General features: G+C 36.9%; 1 protein-coding gene across 2 annotated transcripts in view; it reads left to right on the forward strand.

The window, feature by feature from the left end:
- Positions 1-19,796, forward strand: part of SNTG1 (syntrophin gamma 1) — a 319,348-nt gene that overhangs the window by 106,992 nt on the left and 192,560 nt on the right. The gene's annotated exons all lie outside the window — the stretch shown is intronic.

Below are 19,796 nucleotides of genomic sequence, written 5' to 3' on the forward strand. Positions count from 1 at the left end.
TTTTGTTTTGGTTTGGTTTTTTTGTGTATGGGAGGTTGAAGAAACAACACAACATGTAGTTGAGGGTTTGGATTGGTGTTTTAATTGTGTTTCCATCTCTATAATTTGAATTTTCTTTCTGTTTGCCCTGTCAGTCTGTTGAAGTCCTTGCAGGTAAGTGGAAAAGAAATGGATTACATTTCACCAGTAAGTGGCTCATCACTGGATATGTATTCTGCTGAATTTAGAGTCTTTTATTTATAAGGATGGTTAGCAGCATCACTGGTGTTATGGAAGATTTGGCTTTGTCTCCAATTCCTCAGAAACTCTTCTTGCAAAGAATAAGCATATAACTTTTTAACTACAAGTTATGTCACAAAGCACTGGCAAAAGACTGCATTGTGTTGAAGCAAGCAGTTTCAGCTCCAACTTTTGCATTTTTAAGGAATGGTTCTGAAATCATAACAGCATTCTCCTAGTTTTGTTAAGCTGTTTAAAATAAACAAAAAATCCTATGTGTTTGTCCATCAATATCGATTCTGCATAAATGCTCCATTTTGTTGTCCTAGTTCTAAGAAAAAAAAATGGATCCCTTGCTGAGAGAAGAGTGACTATTCTTCTCCATATTTACAGTTGAGCTCACACATACTCATGAATTCATAAAATAAAAAAACCCCAAAACTATGTAGAGATTCATGTGCATGTCTGCATGCAATTTTTTCCACTTTCTTAAATATTAAGATTGCTTCTGTTTTCTTACCCAGTTTTTCATTATTTTTAACAAGCCAGTGATCTGGTTGTACCATATACTCTCTAATGTAGCATTTACAATTTTAATGATCAATATCTGTGCAGATATCTTAGATGACTGTGAGAAAAATGCTTTGTATTCTTCATACTGTCTCCCATTATCTATTCTAACCATCTGAACTGACCTGGCACACGTGATAAAGATTTATGAGCATGTTTCCCTTGCAGTATTAAGTAATGTTCAGGTTCTTTTTAGTAAGGTAATTAGTGGGGTTTTTTTGGAATTAGTGTATCAGCACTATTAATGAGCTGCTATTGAGTACCACTAAAAAAACATTATTATGTCTCTTGTAATTTTCACTTAGAATCTCAGTAACATATATCTATTATCATTTTAATCTTAGCGTTTTAGTCACATATGTAAAATAATTGGCGTTCAATTTCTTCATGTTTAGCCTCTGTCATAGGAAGAATTTCCTATCTCCAGTTAAGATATATTGATCAGTGGCAACTGCATCATTTTCATTAACTTAGTGGGTTTTGGTTTAGGATCAAAATATTATTTCTAAAATGTATACAGGACTAGAGTAAAACACATCTTTTATCTGGAGAGTGCATTGTTAATGATGATGATGATGATGATGATGATGATGATGATGATGATGATAATAAATGCTAAATAGTATCATTCCTCTTAACCCCCTAAGTCATCTGAAGCCAATTCAACTCAAAGTAATTGAAAAAAAGTCTATTTAGTCAGTGTTTGAAATAGAATAGCTCAGCTCTGAATAAACAATGTAAACTAGCATTCAGGAAAAAAAAATATTTATCAGAGTTTTCCATCTTGAAAGCTTTTGCATGTCTATCAGCAAGCCCATAGGGAAAAGCCTGAAGATTCTTTTGAGGCACTGTATCAGGACTGGCTGCCCTGGGCTGCAGCCAGCTTGAGCTTCCCAGCTCTCAGGTTTGGAAAATTTGATTAAATTTTTGAATTTCCATTAACATTAGGAAGTTCTATTCCTTGAAGATGCCAAAAGCTTTGGTAATACAATCTTAGTAGCATAAAAAGGCAGGAGGGGAAATGAAGTCGTTTAGGTCTCCTGGCTGAAGGTAGACTCAGTGGTTAGGATCTAAATTTGCCAGGTGTTCTGTAAGTTTCCTTTAGTCTTCAGTATGGCAAAAGACAAGTCAGAGTGCCTATCTACTTGTTCTTGATATGTCTTTATTTTTATATTTTATAGTGTATTTTTATTTTGTGCTTTAAATTCAAGATCAGTCCATGTTAAATCCCATTCTACATTTAGCCATTCAGTAGATGTTGTGGAAGCCCTGGGCAGAAACAAAAAAAGGTCAGGTTTAAAGGTTGAGTCCATATTACTCCTTAGTGCAGTCTGAAGTATAGCATCAAAGAGCTACAGAATGGTTTGGGTTGAAAGAGGTCTTTAAAGTTCATGTAGCTCCAACCCCCTGCCATGGACAGTGACATCAGTTTGCTCAAAGCCCCATCCAGCCTGGTGTTGAACATTTCCAGAGATGGGGCATTCCCAGCTTCTCTGGACAGCATGTTCCAGTGTCTCAGCATAGTCCCAGTACAGAATTTCATCCTTATATGTAATCTAAATCTACACTGATTTTAAGACCATTATCTGTTGTCCAGTCACTTCAGGCCCTTGTAAAGTCTCTGTCTCTGCAGCACTGATTCCACTGTGGAGGAGCTAAGCCTAAGATCTTTTATCCCATACTCTCTTGGAGACACATCCTGTGGTTGACAAGACCACGGTTTATTGGGCTGCTTCCTTTACTTCCTAGAGTGACACAACACCACATACTCTATAAAAGATTAAATGTGCTCAGGCTTCAGGCATCCTGTAGGGTATCCTGTGATTCTGTGGATTCAGTTTTCTCTTTTCAACATGCTTAAGGCTGAATTAGAGTCTCTTAAAGCAGAGAGCAGCTAATGTTCTGTGTTGCTCTTCAATAGTTTTTTTCAATACTCCCTTGTTTCAAAATGTACTGTAAATTGCAAAATACTTATCTTTCCTGGAGAACATCTGTAAGTAATGTGCGTGAGCAGCAAGAATCAACCTTCTTCTGCAAATTTGTTTTGTTTTCATTTAGTCTGAAGTGTCTTATAAGGGTAATTTTTAGGAACATTGTGGTGATTTAACATGGCAGCTTTGCATGTATCCGGCAATAGAGATCTGTGGAAATGATTACTTAGGAAGAAAGGAGCTTGAAAAATGACTCCTGAAACCTCTGGTGTGATCTTCATGCATTCCAAACAGCTGATTTTTTGAGTCATTTCACAATGAGAATGCTTCTGACGATGTTGTTGGGTTAAGGGAATGAGTCAGACAGCTTTCTCTCACGATGTATAAAAAGCTAGCATCCAAACAAGAATTCTTTCTGACAAAAGCTGTGACTTGTGTCAAAAGTGAAAATTAAATGCCAGATGGATAATTCAATCCAAAATGACGCTTTAGCCTTGAGGACTCTCTACTTTTTATTTTTTTCTGTTGTTCAATCTGTAATTAAAAGCCAGACAATATCTCGATATCTGAGTGTAGGGCAGTAAAGAAATAAGGAAGCTCTACTATTTGTGAAATAAAAACATGCTAAGAACTCACCATACTGTCGCAGACATTTTTTCACAGAAATCCTTTCTTTCAGATTTCTGTGTCTTCTGGAGGGCAGAGGCCTCAGAAGAGAATGTAAACGATTGTTATCAGCTGCTGTGAAATGCGATGCACCTATTTTGATTGATGATTGGTTCATGTTAACATGTTTATAATTAAGGGCCAATCGCAAGGAACAAGGTAGGGACAGAGTCCTTGGACACAACTTTGTTAGAGATTCTTTCTTTCTATTCTTAGCTTAGCAGCAGCTCTGCAACGTCTCTCTCTTTATTCTATTTAGTATAGTTATAATGTATTATATATCATATATCAATAAATCCAGCCTTCTGATCTAGAAACAAGATTCACTGTCTCTCTCTGCCCCAGCAGCGACCCACTCAGGTCGCTGTAATACCATACTACTGATGAGTTCAGATTTTCGTTAATTGTGATATAATTTACAGGTGTTGCAAAGTTAAGAGAAAAGAATCTATCTGGGTAAAACTCTTAAATGAGCACTTCTTTAAAAGGTACATATAAAAATACATTTAAATGTTTTCTGAGGAGGAAGGAATTAGGAGGAAGATAAGTGGAAGATATATTTGCTGCTTATTTTTGTTGATCAGGTTTTTTTTCTTCTACAGGATGGATTTTCATGGTTGTCCCAGTATAACTGAATTAAATTTAAAGGAAAAATGAATCAAGTAGTAGTAGCTAGTTAATCTCAGATATTTCCAAATCATGGTTGTTAAAGTTTCTGTTAAAGTTTAGAAATACAATGCTTTTTTTTCAGAGAAGGGTTAGTAAAAGGGCAGAAGAAAGAAGAAATGCAGCTAAAATAAGCAAGGAAAAACCTTTTAAAAATCACCAACTAAACTCAAGCAATTCTTGTATCTGTGTATTATTTGTACATGAGGTTATTTACTTAAAATGTTCATATGTAAAAACATTGATAAGAACAGTACACAAACTGTTATGAAAAATTAGTTTTCTGGTTTTTAAAGCTGCTAGACCTAAATCCTTATGATTCTCAGCTTTGTGTGAAAACTTAAATCCTGGGCTTTTAATCATACATTTTTGAGCTTTAATGCAGCTGTAAGCCATCCACAAAGGCAGCTGCTGTAACAGTTCTAGGCTGAAGCAATAACAGAGATACATAGCATTCTTTTCCCACGAGCAGGTTCATTCTGTATTCACCATTTAAAGGAAACTCCAAGCACATTCATTAAGAAATTCTAAGTCCACATCTTGTGCTAGATTATAAAGTATTTAATATGCGAAAACACAGATTGTTTTAACAAGCTACTATACTTAATTGGTACAGCAAAGCTATATGTGCTAGTCTTTTTTTAAATAGAAAGAAATGCTAAATACATTACATTTCTAGTTCTCCATGCAGCATTCTCAGTATCACATATAATAAAGAAAGTACAGTATTGTTCATGAGGAGGGGATGATGTTAAAATGGTTACATTACAAAGGAAGGAAGTAAGTGGCGGAAGCAAGGAAGTGGCGGAAGGAAGGAAGGAAGGAAGTGGCGGAAGGAAGTGGCGGAAGGAAGTGTCGGAAGGAAGTGTCGGAAGGAAGGAAGTGTCGGAAGGAAGGAAGTGTCGGAAGGAAGGAAGGAAGTGTCGGAAGGAAGTGTCGGAAGGAAGGAAGTGTTGGAAGGAAGTGTCGGAAGGAAGGAAGGAAGTGTCGGAAGGAAGGAAGTGTCGGAAGGAAGGAAGTGTCGGAAGGAAGTGTCGGAAGGAAGTGTCGGAAGGAAGTGTCGGAAGGAAGTGTCGGAAGGAAGGAAGGAAGTGTCGGAAGGAAGGAAGGAAGGAAGGAAGGAAGGAAGGAAGGAAGGAAGGAAGGAAGGAAGGAAGGAAGGAAGGAAGGAAGGAAGGAAGGAAGGAAGGAAGGAAGGAAGTGTCGGAAGGAAGGAAGTGTCGGAAGGAAGTGTCGGAAGGAAGTGTCGGAAGGAAGGAAGTGTCGGAAGGAAGGAAGGAAGGAAGGAAGGAAGGAAGGAAGGAAGGAAGGAAGGAAGGAAGGAAGGAAGGAAGGAAGGAAGGAAGGAAGGAAGGAAGGAAGGAAGGAAGGAAGGAAGGAAGGAAGGAAGGAAGGAAGGAAATTATAAAGAAGGGCAATTTTACACCTTTCTTTACCTGCCTCAATGTATGTTATTAAATGATGGGCATCTGTGGGAGGTCTTGGTCATTAAAAACAGACTGACACATTTTCATTTTTGGTTGTAGTGGTGTGGACACAAAGATAATAAAAAGGATGACTGACATCTTAAGGGAAATGGGGGTAGGTTGAACACATGTTTTCCAGGTCTATAAGTAGGCTGAATTTGCAAAAATGTTAATTCTGCCCTACAATGGTCAATAGTAGCAGCACTACTTAGGGATTCCAGATATTTAAAAATTTCAGAACAAAAATTGTTTATTTACTTTATGTCCTATTCCTACTAAAATAGCTGAGAGCAGTGTTTTATGCTGGTTTGAGTTTACCACAGCTTTCCTAGCATAGCATTTTTTTTCAGTCTTCTACTCTTTTTCAAAAATATCCATGTATTCCACACATGGACATAACCTGTATAAACACTGGCTGTAGAACAGTTTTGATTGGAATGTCCCTTCCCTTTTAATAATTTTCTTTATTAATAGCTGTACATGCGAAAAGTACAATGAACTATGTCATATCCAATTACTACATGGTTTTTTCTCTTGTCTTTTTGGCTGTTCCAAAAAACATAGTTTTCATATTTTGTGCCTAAATCTGTCAAGGAATACATAACTTAATTTAATACTAAATTTTTAAATGCTGTATTGTAAAAGCCATGCAAGTTTTGTTTGCAGATGTTGATAGTGGGCCAAATTTAAAGCTGTAACAGAAGACTGGCTTCAGGCCAAATTCTCTGCCACAACTTAATGAAAACCAAACTGAAGATTTCCTGATACTTCTTTGGAGCTTCATTGCAGATGGCTAAACTTATCCTATGTGATTAATTTCAACAGCCTCCTATCAAGTAGAATGAAATGTAGTAAAAATATGTATTTAGGACATAAAGAAATAAGAATCAGTACAGCTTAATTAGCCTTGCACCTACTTTATCCAATTAGCGTTATTAGAGCAGCATTTGCCAACAAGTTTCTCAGTGATTAAAATGCTGGATGCTAGAATATTTGGCTCAATTTTCTCTAATGCTGGCAGTTCTTGTGGCAACCAGTGGTCACACAAAGTTCTTAGGTACATTGTATAGGTGACACAAACCCCTGGAAAGATCACAGCTGCAATATGCTGTTGTAAAATAAATAGAGATAGACCTCTCTCATCCCCAAAGTAAACTCTGGATTTTGTTGTTATGGCTTTCAGGGATTGTACCACTGAAAAGGACCTCTGGGTCCATGAGTCATAAAATGGTGCAAAACTTTCTGTTTCATATAGCAGAAATTTTGCAGTGTCTGGGACTGCTCATAGATAGATGTTGAGGATTCTCTAAAGTGTTGTCTTCTAGCATCATCTTCAAGACTTCCATGGCAAATAAAACCCTTATGACTTAAAAAAAAAAAAAAATTGTTTTTTTTTCTTCTTTTTCTCTAAGCAATCATGTTTTTTAAAACTTGTTTAGATTTTAGACCTATCCTGTGCATCACAAGGAATTTGGGAATAGTATACATTCTCATTTTGGTTTTACTTCAGTTCTTTATCTTCCTCATAAAACTGTGTTGGTAGATACTGAAAAAAAAAAAAAAAGTCGAACGAGATACAATGGTCTGGCCTCCCTGCAACTGTATCTCAAACTTTCATGTAACTTTAACTATTTTATGAAGCAAAAATTTGCTTTGTAGAGACTTTTTGTATCTCTCAGTTGTGGATTTCCCCACCTGCATTTCACAGACCTCATGCAAAAGTTTTTATAAGAGTTTTGGCGCATCATGTTTGTGTGGCCATCTAACAGACTGAGCTTCAAGATGCTTAAGGTGTCTTAAGGGGATCTACCCTGAGACAGACATGCATGCAAAAGATAATGTAGTCTGTAAGCCTCTTTTGTGAAAACTTGAATTCTTAAGCAGTTAGGAAGGAATTTGGTGCCTGAAAAAATCTTTCTATGTATTCAAAAATATAAGCATCTAGGTCATGTCTGTAATGACTTGGGGTTCTATGTTTCATGTTTGTTTTTTCAGTAAGAAACAAATTCGCTACTTTCTTTTGTTTCTCCTCTTTAAACAAAGGACCTTAAAGTCCTTATATAGGAATAGCGTTTTTACCCTTCATAAGTGGAACTATTCACCCAGAAATGTACTAGTGAGTGAAGAAATCTCTCTTGTACTGGATGATTTGCCTTAGGAAAGACAGTAGAAATAAGCCAAAAGGAAGCAGCAATATTACATTCAAAGAAAAGCATCTGAGCAAATTCAGGTAGCTTCTATGTGTACTTGTAAAGCTACAACATTCACAAATTAGATCCACATGTTTTAATATTATTATGCAATGTATTGTGAGGAAAATGTTTGCACTGCCTTTTCTAGTATAGTTTTTGATTATTTAAACTAGAGATTCCAAAAATCCAATTTTCTTCTCACTGTTCTATAGTTTGATTTTAAAAATTGTTTTAATAAATGAAAGGCTCTGCAGTTAGTTTCACAATCGGACTGAGATTATTTAATGATGTTGTGCAGTGGAATGAGAGTACAAGACCTAAGCCTCTCATATCTGGTAAGAAAGTTTTAATGAATCCAATACTACATGTGAATGTTTGAATTTTCAGTGCAGCAGCAGAATGCTAAATGGTTTTTTTTTGAAAACCATTTTAATGAGATTTTAAAAACACTACAATTACACTGTAATTATTTTTTTTAAATCCACATTTTGAGCCAATACAAAATTCAAAGTTCCTTCAGTTTAATCACTTTTGTTTCTACAAAATTAAGTTATCATTATTTTGAATACTCAATGGTCTTGGTTATCTTAACTACATTTCAAACATAGTCCAGACAGTATTTAAGTCCCAAAGGATTTATGTCATCCAGCTCGTAGAAAAATATCTAACGAAATGCTTTGCTCTTTGCTCATGATTGCCATTCTTACAATTACTCCCTAGTGTTACAATGGTCTGGCCTCTCTGTAGGTGTATCTCAGACTTTCACATGGCTTAATTATGTTATAAAGAAAAAAACAAAACAGATTTTTTAGCTTTCAGCTACAGACCTGCTGCGAAAGTTTTATGGAAGTGTATTGATGCATTGTGGTTATGAGGCCATCCAGCAGAGCCTCAAGATGCTTAGGCATCCAGAGGGGAGCTAGCCTGAGATAGTCATGCATGAGAAAGCTGCTTTAGTGCACCAGTCCTTTTTTTGAAAACTTGTGGCCAGGAGGGCCAGTGGTATCCTGGGGTGCATTGGGAAGAGTGTGGCCAGCAGGTTAAGGGAGGTGATTCTCTCCCTCTACCTAGCCCTGTTATGTCCAGTTCTGGGCTCCTCAGTACAAGAATGATGAGGAGTTATTGGAGAGGGTCCAGTGGAGGGTCACAAGGATGATGCAGGGTCAGGACAATCTTTCTTATGAGGAGAGACTGTGTGAACTGGGCCTATTCAGTCTGGAAAATTTTGAGAGGGGATTTCATTAATGCATATAAAGGCAGGCGCCAAGGGGATGGTGCCGGATCCTTTTTGGTGGTGCCTTGCAACAGAGTGAGGAACAATGGCCATAAACTAAAACACAAGAAGTTTCACCTCAGCCTGAGAAAGAACTTCTTTACATTAATGGTGGCAGAGTACTTGTACAGGATGCCTGAGCAGGTAATGAATGGAGTCTCAGTCTCTGGAAATTTTCAAAATCCACCTGGACAAGTTGCTGTGTAACCTGCTCTGGGTGACCCTGCCTTGGTAGGGGGGTTGGACTAGAGGATCTCCAGAGGTGCCTTCTGATCATAAAAGTGCAGTGATGTAGGGGGACACAATATAAGAAAATGTAGGATAGAAAGCAATCTTACCCCTTAAGGAATTGCAGTTGAGCCAATTATTAGAGATTGAGAACAGGCCTGACTTTAACAGGCCGCAGCTGTAGCCAATAAGAAGAGTGTTATAAAAGTGTGGATTGGTTGCTTGAGGGGCAGCTGGAGTCACTTGGCTGCTGTAAGAAGGATGAGTCAGTGCATGGAGGAGATGCCTACAAGAAACATCAAGGAGGTATGAAACTCTAGCAATGTGGAACCTTTGTAATATAAGGACAATAGAGCTCTTGAAATATGATCACCACACAGTGATATTGTTATTACTACCTGATAAATGATCTGAGATGTCTCAGAAGTGTGGACAGATCTGCAAGTGTTGGAATTCCACTGTGAATGAATGGCAAAAAATGCTCAACATTTTTGGAAGTAGATGTAGGCAAAGGTAGACTGTGAAAAGCTTTTCTGTGTGAGTTTTAGCAGGCAGCAGAAACATCCTTGAAAGTTCATTTTATGTGCTATAAGGAAAGCTAGTGAAGGAAATATAAAGGTATGGTCAAAAATCTGTCTGAGAAGAACACATGTAAAATTAATGTTCCAGGTACTGCAGTTTTACTGTGCATTGAAGAAGTCAAATGTACTGTACATGGAAGAAAACACAGCTCTATATTTGAATTGTACAAGATGAGCTATTAATGTTGGATGCTGTTTTGACCATCTCTAGTTCCTTGGACTGTTTACCTTTAATAGTTCAGAGGTTAAATCTGCATCATGATTGCTGTGTCTGGAGAGCAATCCTACAAGTAAATACAGCTTTTGATATACCTTCTGTAATCTGCTTAGTTCATTACCACACTTGTATTGTTACCAGGCCAAATATCACTAAAAAACCAAACAGTCTAAATTGTGCTTTAATACCTAAGTTGCTTGGTTGCTGTTAATTAATGTGTTACAAGGAAACCATAATTATTAAATACTAGGAAAGAAGAAAGTCTTTTTTATCCTGAAATATGACTGTAATAAAATTGTATGGAGTTCTGCATATATTCATGCTGGACAACAGTGGCCATTGCTCAGATGTAAAGAGGCAAACAGACTTTTTTGAATGGATTGCCTCTCCTTTGGGTGTTTAGCTCTGAACTCTCTCCAGATTCCCGAGACTATTTGCCATTGCTATCCTCTGCCAATCATATTCTTCTATATCTCTGGTTCAATACATTAAAAGTAGTAGTCACAATTTCTTCTTGCATGTACAACATTCTTCTGGTCTTTCTCTAAATCCCTAAGGAATTTTTTCTTCAATTCTTATGTTTGTAATTTCTCATGACCACACTTAAAATCACCCCACTCTCTGGGCCATGCTTTATGTTCAGGTGGCTTCCTGCAGCTATCTTTGATGCCAGTCTCTCTGGCAAAACTCAGGGCAAAATGAAATATTAAAATGGAGATCTGATCAGGAAAGAAATATTGAGCTCAAAGTCAGAGCCTAACAAAATAAAAAGTAAATAAAGCAGTCACACATGGAGCATGGTCATGTGTTTGAAAGCTGAGACATTTGGAAGAAGTAGTTTGAAGTTTAGTGGCTTGTGTGACTTCTCAAGAACTTGTAACTGATAGCAGAATGTGCCCAGCATGTGCAAGTGGAGTAGTTCAGGAGAAGTTGTCTCAGAAGGAATGAACAACTTTACAGGAGATGATATGAGCTTACAAGCAACTTGTCAAGTTTGTTAGTTGTGCTTCTGGAAAAGGTTTACAAAATAATTTGGTGCCAGCAACACATGTATTAGTGCCAAAAAATCAGTAACATCAGCAATTAGGTAAAGGCAGGACTTACAGGTACAATCCCATTCATGTCGACTGTTCAGATAAATCAGATAGATTTGTCCATCCTTGCTGGGCAGCAGAACCTCCAGGATCTGAGACAGCCATCAGGAGCTCACAGTTTGTGCCACAGTGGTTGGTGGGACCTGGGTGGGGCCAGAAGCAAAGTTGGCTCAGTTCTCCAGACATATATATGCAGCCCTTAAGGTATGCCAGCAACCAGGGCTGCAAACAGGATGTAGCTGTGGCGTGGCAATTCAAGCAAAAGGTGAGGAAGCTCTGCTAACTTGGCCAGGAAGCAGTAGTATGGGACCTCTTTAAAGGTCTGCACCTACCACAACTGATAGAGCTGCCTAGGCTGAGCTCCTGGTGGGAACACTCAGCTGTTCCAGTGCCAGCTGTGGATTCTGTCCTCTACCAGACACCAGCACCAGCCAGAAGCAGTGAGCACCCCTGTGGGAGGTGTGCCCAACTGGTGCCAATGGCACCCTGGCCTTTATCAGAAATAGTGTAGCCAGAGGGACCAGGACAGTGATTATTCTCCTGTACTTGGTACTGGTGAGGCCACATCTTGAATCCTGTGTTCAGTTTTGGGCTTCTCAGTTGGAGCATGTCCAGAGAAGGACAACAGAGATGGTGAAGGGTCTGAGCAAAAGTCTGATGAGGAATGGCTGAGGGAGTGGGGATGGTAAAGGGAGGCTCGGGGGAGACTTTATCACCCCTGAAAGGAGGTTGTAGTGAAGTGGTGGTTAGTCTCTTCTCCCAGGTAACAAGTGAGAGGACCAAAGAAAATGTTCTCAAGTTGTTCCAGGGGAGGTTAAGATTAGATATTAGGAAAAATTTCTTCACTGAAAGGGTTGATAAGCATCAGAACAGGCTGCCCCAAGGGAAAAGATGACTCAGCCCAGGGTGAGTCACGGTCTCTGGAGTCATTTAAAAGACATGTGGAGGATGTGGCACTTAAGGACATGGTTTAGTACTGGACTTAGCAGTATTAGGTTGTGGTTGGATATTATGAATTTAAAGGTTTTCTAACTTAAATGACACTATGATTATATGATATTAGGGTTCTTGTGGGAGTGGTGTTTGGGCTGTCATTTCCATCCTAGATATTTCCCTGAAAAACTGCATCGATTTTATGATGTCTATGGCGGTAGAGCAGTTCATCTGGATGGTGTGTTGGTCTGGGGGAAAAATATGAGAATAGGACTGGTGACTCTAATTGGCTTTAGAAAGAACCAGAACCTGCAAAGAACATGCTATTGATGACTCATAAGTTTCTAAAAAACCCAGAGAAAAAGCAGGCTTAATTTTGATGCCTGTTTTTGTCCTTCCTTTCAAAATGTAGTCAGAAGAGATGGAAATGAAAATAAAGATGGGTTAAATGGTATTGATCTGTCTGTGACTGGCTTTTGCATATGATATAGATGTGATTTATTGTGTCAATCAAAGTTGCTTATTAAATAACCAATTCATTCTACATTCACCCCTTTAAGCCAAATTCCGCTCTAATAGATCAGGACCTTCTTTCCTCCTTGATGCCTAGGATGTAACTCCTCACCATCTGATTTTGAAACCCTTTTTTACTTCTTTATAACTCCTTTGACCAAATCCTCTCCAGGATCTTTCTATTTCTGTTCCTGAAGGAGAGGCAAATAAAAGACTCTGTGAACACTTAGTCCTTAAAACTTTATTTTCTTGTCCTTTCTGTTGATGTCTATAACGTTTTAAATATAGAGGCATTAAGATCTGAAAAGTGTAGAGTCATGTGCAAATAGCCCTATATAATGTCTGGGTGTATTTATCTTTTCCTGTAACTATAGCCCTTCTGTGATGGGTTGGCATACATGATGGCAGTGGAGATTTTATGTGTCAGCAAGATATCGAAGTGCAGAATGCGGCAAATCATCCATCATTGTTCATCATCTTGTACTTCATCTGTACAGTAACTGACAGCTGTGGTGTTCTTACTGCAGCCTAGCCTCATAATTTCCCCCAAACCAGATAGACCTTGTCTCAATAGGAGTTGTTTAGGCAAAGAATATCTTTCTCTTTTGTAATTTTTTTTTTGTTTATGCTTTACTGTAAGGCATATCTGCCTTTCATGTTATTAGTCTGTTAATGACCTTTTCTTTTATTTGCATTTGCTGTTCCCTTGACCTTTTTCCAGCCCAGAGATTGTTTTTCAACATAGGCAAAAGTGCTCTTCTGTTTGCTGATATGTGATCGTAGACTAGTAGTGGTAGGTTTTCTAAGCAGCACAGATAAAGCAAAGCTGTTGGAAACAGTGAAATCTTTGCACTGGATGGCAGTGAAATCTTCATATTATGCTGGTTTACCTTGCATCTTGTATCTGCAAATTTTCTGGTTGGTTTTCATAAAACTTTTATGAACATCTTTTTCTACAGAAAAACCCCAAACCCTAATTTCAATAAATTTATTTATGTAGTTTCTTAGCCTGCTTTCTATTACTGAAGATGCATAACTTTCTCAGATCAGGTTTTGTTTCTTCTTCAACTTCCTGTGAAATAATGGATCTTGATTTGCTCACTTTCTTGCCTTTTCATCCTTTATGTTGTAGGAGGTCTGACATTGCAGCTTGAGCAAAAGCATTTTTTTTTTTGAGCAGCTAAGGACATAGGGCAAGGGCGGTAAGTAATATACATAGTTAGAATAACTAGATGAATTCCTAAGTATACAAATACCCTTTTCATTTTTAGCTGAAAAGTAGAAATACAGCTGAAAGTGAGTTGGAATGAGGGGGGAACCAGACCAACCCAGAAAATCTGTTTGTCTTCAATCTTCCTAATTTTCTTTTTTTCCTTTATTGCATCATGGTAAATTTCATATCTTTATGTTCTGTGTCAAATAATATTTTGTTTGTTCTCCTATTTTCTCTCTAGAAGGAGAAATGCATGCAGTAGAGTAGGAGTTTTCTGCTTAGAAGCTTTTTCTTTATAATACATACATATTATGTTTCTTTATGTCAGCAAAAGGCTACACCCCATTGTCCTTAATTCCCTGATATTCTGGGGCATGTTGATGCTCTCAAAGACCTTATTTGGCATTGTATGCAAAAAATGAGGTTCTCCAAAGAGAATTTTTTTTTCTTAGAAGGTAATTTATTTCAGTTCTTATTTGGTGCTTTAGGAAACTTCATTTATTCTCAATCTAATTATGGAGGTCCCAGAATAAAGATGACAGCAAAAAACTTGACTTCATTACTATGCACTCTAGAACTTACATTTAATAAAGTAGCCTGGTCAAGCTTCATGTTTAATTACTTTTTAGCTCTATATATTTATTAGGGAGTTTCCTGGGTACTCAAATATTCCCAATGTCTGCAGGCAATTCTTAGCTGTACCATGGGAGGGTAATGAGGTGAATAACAGATAAGAGTTTTATAAATGGGAAAAATCTCTTAGTTGAGAGGATATAAAAATTGCTTTAAAACTAATATATAAAAACTGAGCTTTAGCAAAAAACTCAATAGTACAATTGAACTAAGGCCTTAGCACCATTTGTCATCTGATCTTTCAATACAAGGAAATTTTCCAATGGGATGGCTTGTTCTTTAGGGGAGAAGGAGAGTAGGAGAATTAATTTTTGTGTCCAATTTTGGATGCTTATTCTTCACCAGTGACCAGATTTTCTTCAAAACGTTTGGACCAGTTTGGTGGACTATAATAGAAGTATTAAGTCGGTGGGACAGTGTTACTTTCCTATTTGTACTTAAGGCTGTGCTGTGACAGTACTACTTCTGCAAGCAGCCTTTAATTTTTGAAAAGGATGAAGAAATAGTTTCATACAAGGGAGATCACAAATAAGAGGTCTTTTAAGCATTTTGCCAGGAATCTCTCTGTCCTTGTGATGAAGTACAACCTTACCTTATGGTCAACTTCACTGAAGCCTGCAGAGAGAAATGGAACAAGGGAATGACCATTTGCCCTTTATTGACTAAAAGGAGAATGTCCCTGAAGAATCTGAATTCACTTTTAGCTACCCCTGACCTAATGTACCATCTTTATCACATAAATTTTTCTGCCAGCCCCAGGTATGTTCATGTCTCCAAATGAATCTTCATCAGTTATGCGTACATGCTGAACTTTTCCACCTCACAGCTTTTCTAAAAACTTCTGAAATCTTACATTCTGAGTGAATGTAAAAATATGTCTTGCCATAAACGGTTAAGTTTCAAACTGTGCCTGTCACAAGCACTTCTTTTTGACTTCAGAAGACTATAATTTGAAAGTCCCAATGAAACTTTTCCTATTTACAGAAACTCTAAAACAAGTTACACTTTTCCATTTAAAGCTTCAAGAAAACAAAAGAGAATTTATAACATAAATTGCTAGTTTCCAAAGGTACCATTTAATACTAATAATGTCATTCTGAAGCCTGAGCAACTCAGCTAAAGAAAAGCTATTTACAGCATACTGCTGTGATTGTGGTGACAGAATCCCACTGAGAGATGTGTTTGCACATTTTCTAAGTCACAGCTCTGTTCTGTTTCCACAACACATATTTTTTTCCTCCTCAATTCCTTCTAACAAAAAAGAATGATGATTTAGTGTAAAAATAATCAATTACGCAGTAGAAAATAATGGTCTGCAGTAAGGTTAAAGAATTGTCTGGCCATATTCACCATCTCTGTACCACAGATTGTACTCTTTATTGGATGTTATGATGTGATTTGGAAAGGTAAGAGAGGATTTATATTTGCTGGAGATTTATCAGAGTCAGTGTTTAAATTGGTTTATCTTATGATGACATAAAAACTTTGCTGGATTACAGCGCATCAAAGTGTTTTTCTGTTATCTTCAGCATTCCCGGAGTTTTTTTGACACTGTTCAGTTAGTGTATCTACCAAGAGCTTCTCTCCCTGTCTCAAGTACTGGGTCTTTCTTGCGTTTGAAACATGGGCCAAAAGTACTTAATGGTGTGTTTTAATAAGATCCATTTCTGCAGTTCTTGTGCACATCGTCCCGTAGGAAGGGTGCCCACTGCCTTCCACAAGCTGCAAGAAAGCCAGCTAAATCAACAGACTTAATGGTTACATTGTTCAAAAAGACAAAGGTGGCTTTGGTAGTTAATGATTTCTTGATTGCTTGAGGTGCTTTGCACTGCTGTGTTTGAGAAATGTGCAGTTGGGTCAGCAATCTGACATCTTCACTATGTTTGGAAAGAGTGAAAAGTAATCCTCCTTAGAAATTTTTGAATGAAATAAGAAGGAACTTTGTTATTTTTTTTGTTTTGTGGTTTGGGATTTTTTTTGGAACTTGACATATAATTTTGCATCTATCTTGAAAAAGACCAAAACAGTAAAATAAATCCTCTTCAATAACAGAGGAAAAAGGCTTTACCTTGAGGTAAGAAAAAAACAATGTGGAGTACCAGTTTCCAGGTAAATGTATATATAGACATATGATGCATCTCTAAGATGGAACCTACTTACTTTGTACATTTGGAAGTAAAGTGGCTTAAAGAAAAATAATCCAACCACTGCCACTCCTTTATGGAAGGCCTAATATTGCTGAGAAGTTCTTGTGCATAGATTTGATTGATCCCTCTTCCTTATTTTAGGGAATAGGTATAAGTTAATAAGAAAAAAACCCTTAAATTGCAAATTTGTCAAGTATTTAAAAGGTGTGATTGTATACTCATCTATATTTTCAGAGTGATCATTCTTTGACATTGGGTAAGTTGTAAATATTTATTAAAAAATAAAAAAGGAAAATGCTTATAATTTTGAGAAATTGGATTTTATCACACTGATAAAAGAGTAAGTATATGAGTAAACATAATATTCCAGAAGAAATAGTTGCCTGTTTTGTTTTATATACTGCTGTATATGTTTATGTTGCTACTTAATTGCTTGGATGGGAAGATAATACATCCTTGTGCATACACAGTGTGTCTGTTGTAATCATTTTTAATTTACATTAGAATAAACTGGTAAAGAGGCACTTAGAAGGCCCTGAAAATATTTACACATCCTGCACTTTAAAAAATTTAAATCAAGCAGAATATTTGCAGTTAATTAACAGCCTTAGTTACAAGAGTAGTCAATGCCTTCAAAATGATTCTAGCATTAATATCTTCTTGAATCCAGTGTGATCATCTGGCTTTCATTTTCGGACTTATTCATCCTTTGTAAACTAAACTATGTTTCAAGAAAAACAATTTCTGAAAGCTAAATAGCAGATATCATCCCTTTCTAAGAATAATTCACATATATTAACTGTGTTATCTAAACTGCTGTCCTCTCCTTGTTTCTGTCCTGTAGTAACAGATGTACCTTAGAGAACTGAGATTATCCAGGACTGCCTAGATCAAAGGTAATCTTGAGTAGGTTTCAGCTCTGTAATGAAAGAAACATATCACATGTAAAAGAAAAATCCTAAGGATAAGATGGTGAATAGGATTTCTGTAAACAACTGTAAGAACAGTGTGGAGAAGTTTTCAGTTAGTTTTCCCTTTCTTTTGCCATAAAATATTTTGTATTCTTCAATATGGATTGTGAAAGGACTAGCAACTGTTTTGTGGTATCTCTAAATTCAAACTAAGATGATTGTGAAAAATGCACATCACATACTAGTCTCTGGGACCTGAAAGAGACAAACACTTTTTATTTCCTTATTTTATAGTTTTTAGCAAGGCTGGTAATACTAAAAATATTGATCCTTTACACCAAATACAGCTTTCCTGAGACAAAATAGCATTTAAAGTTGTATTAAGACTATACTCAGGTGGAGTTTTTAGCTTGGATATTTTCTTCATATACATATCTGTGTGCTCATCTAGCTTTGCCATGAGAATGTGACTGTATTAAAAATTTTTTTAAACTGTGTTCAAGATAGGGCTGTGCCCAGCTTGTTAAACATTTGTTGGCTGTTCTTCTGGGGTGACTTTGTAGCTTGGTGTCGGCCATGCTTTGGACAGGTGAGCGGGGGTGGTGTATGTGATACAGATACAGCAACATGTTTTTGTCTGTGTGTGCATGTAAAACTTAGGGTAGACATACAACTTGATTCATTGTTTTGTCAATTCTCATCACTAGTACAAGGCTGCTGAAAGATGGAAGTAAGGCATCTCTTTAGATGAATACTGTACTTACAGGCCAATGGTTCTATGTGGGAAGTGAAAATCAATTTTTACTCAATGATGTGCCTATCAAATAGAAGAAAAAATGGATTATTTCTTTCACCATCTACAGGTATAAACTTTAAATTTCAAGTCATACCTGTAGGAAAAAGCAATATATTTACTATATTTAGTAATATATTTATAATATATTTATTTAGTCACTACATTGAATAGTTCTTGAAAGAAGGATGAGACATGTCAGTACTTACTTGTAATGGTCATTACTACACATTTGAGTTAATATATTGTGATTAATTTAAACATATTTTCCTGCTACATTTTATGCTTTACTTGGATTGTGATTATTTCCTTATTTTTGTGCAGGACAAAAAGTGTACTAAAGGATCATCTAACTATGCTTATGCTTTTTAGTTAAAGAATATAATGTAAATCTGCTAATAAAACACCTGACGATGAACCTCAAACAATGCTGATACTTTTGTTCTGATTGGCTGGCTATTATGTATGTATTAACCTTCTAGATATTCATAGGGACTGTGCATGAGTCAAATGTAGGACTGAATTGTTTTGGAAGCATATGTCTGTCAGCAAAGTGACAGCAGAGCTTTGTGTGGTTGCTAATAAAACAAAGAGTACCCTACCAGAGAAGTTTATCTACATTGCAAAACATTGTTCTCTAGTCCCACATTATGGAATCAGATTTTTTCTGCTGTAGGAGAGGAAGAAAGTTATGCTGATGAAATATTTAAAAAAAAAAACACAGTATTTTGCTTGTTATGTAATTCTGGATTGCATCTGTGCTTAATAACCTGTTATTTAAATTAACTTGTTATCAGCGGGGCATAATGAATGCACTGGCAAGTTTGAGGATCTTTCCAGACTTTCCATTCAAAGTGGTTTAGCGTCCTCAATTGAATTAATAGGTAGAAATAAAGAAATAACAGGCCACTGTGAGAACTATTTCATTTTTGATCAATCTCATTTATTCAAAATAGTCACTGGTCCAATACTGAAGAGTATACATAGCTTCCACCTGGTAGCTGCTTACATGATGTAAGCTCCCTGTAGAGGTAGGTACTTAGGAAATGGAAAGCACCAGCCAGGTGGAAGTGGTAAGACCTACCCTATTCTATTTGCAGACTAATTGCATTCTTGGTAGGGTGCTTTGGATTCTTTCCAGATGATTAAACCCACGGCTGGGTATTTTAGAAATTGTGTCTGTATTTGCTGGACAAATAGGAATTTGTTTGGTTGTTTTTTTTCATGAAAATTGTGTTTGCATCACTTCTGATACGGATATTCTCAATATGCAGCCCTGCTAGTGCTATAGTCTAACTATATGGGCTTTGTCATTCTGAAATGACATTTGCAGACAGGCACCAGTCTGCCACATTCAGTATCTAAAGACTAAGGTCTTGGTTTTGTGTGTCATAGGTATAGGTATGCCCTAGTGATGCTCCTACTGTATTTTTTAAGATTTTTTTTGAACTCTCTCAATATACCATAAAAATGCAGCAGTTAACAATCCCATTTAAAATCTAAGTACGAGATTTTGAACGCAGGGAGCCAGCTGAATTCCACTGTCAGTT

The sequence above is a fragment of the Melospiza georgiana genome, chromosome 1 (genome assembly GCF_028018845.1).
Source record: "Melospiza georgiana isolate bMelGeo1 chromosome 1, bMelGeo1.pri, whole genome shotgun sequence".
Taxonomy (NCBI): domain Eukaryota; kingdom Metazoa; phylum Chordata; class Aves; order Passeriformes; family Passerellidae; genus Melospiza; species Melospiza georgiana.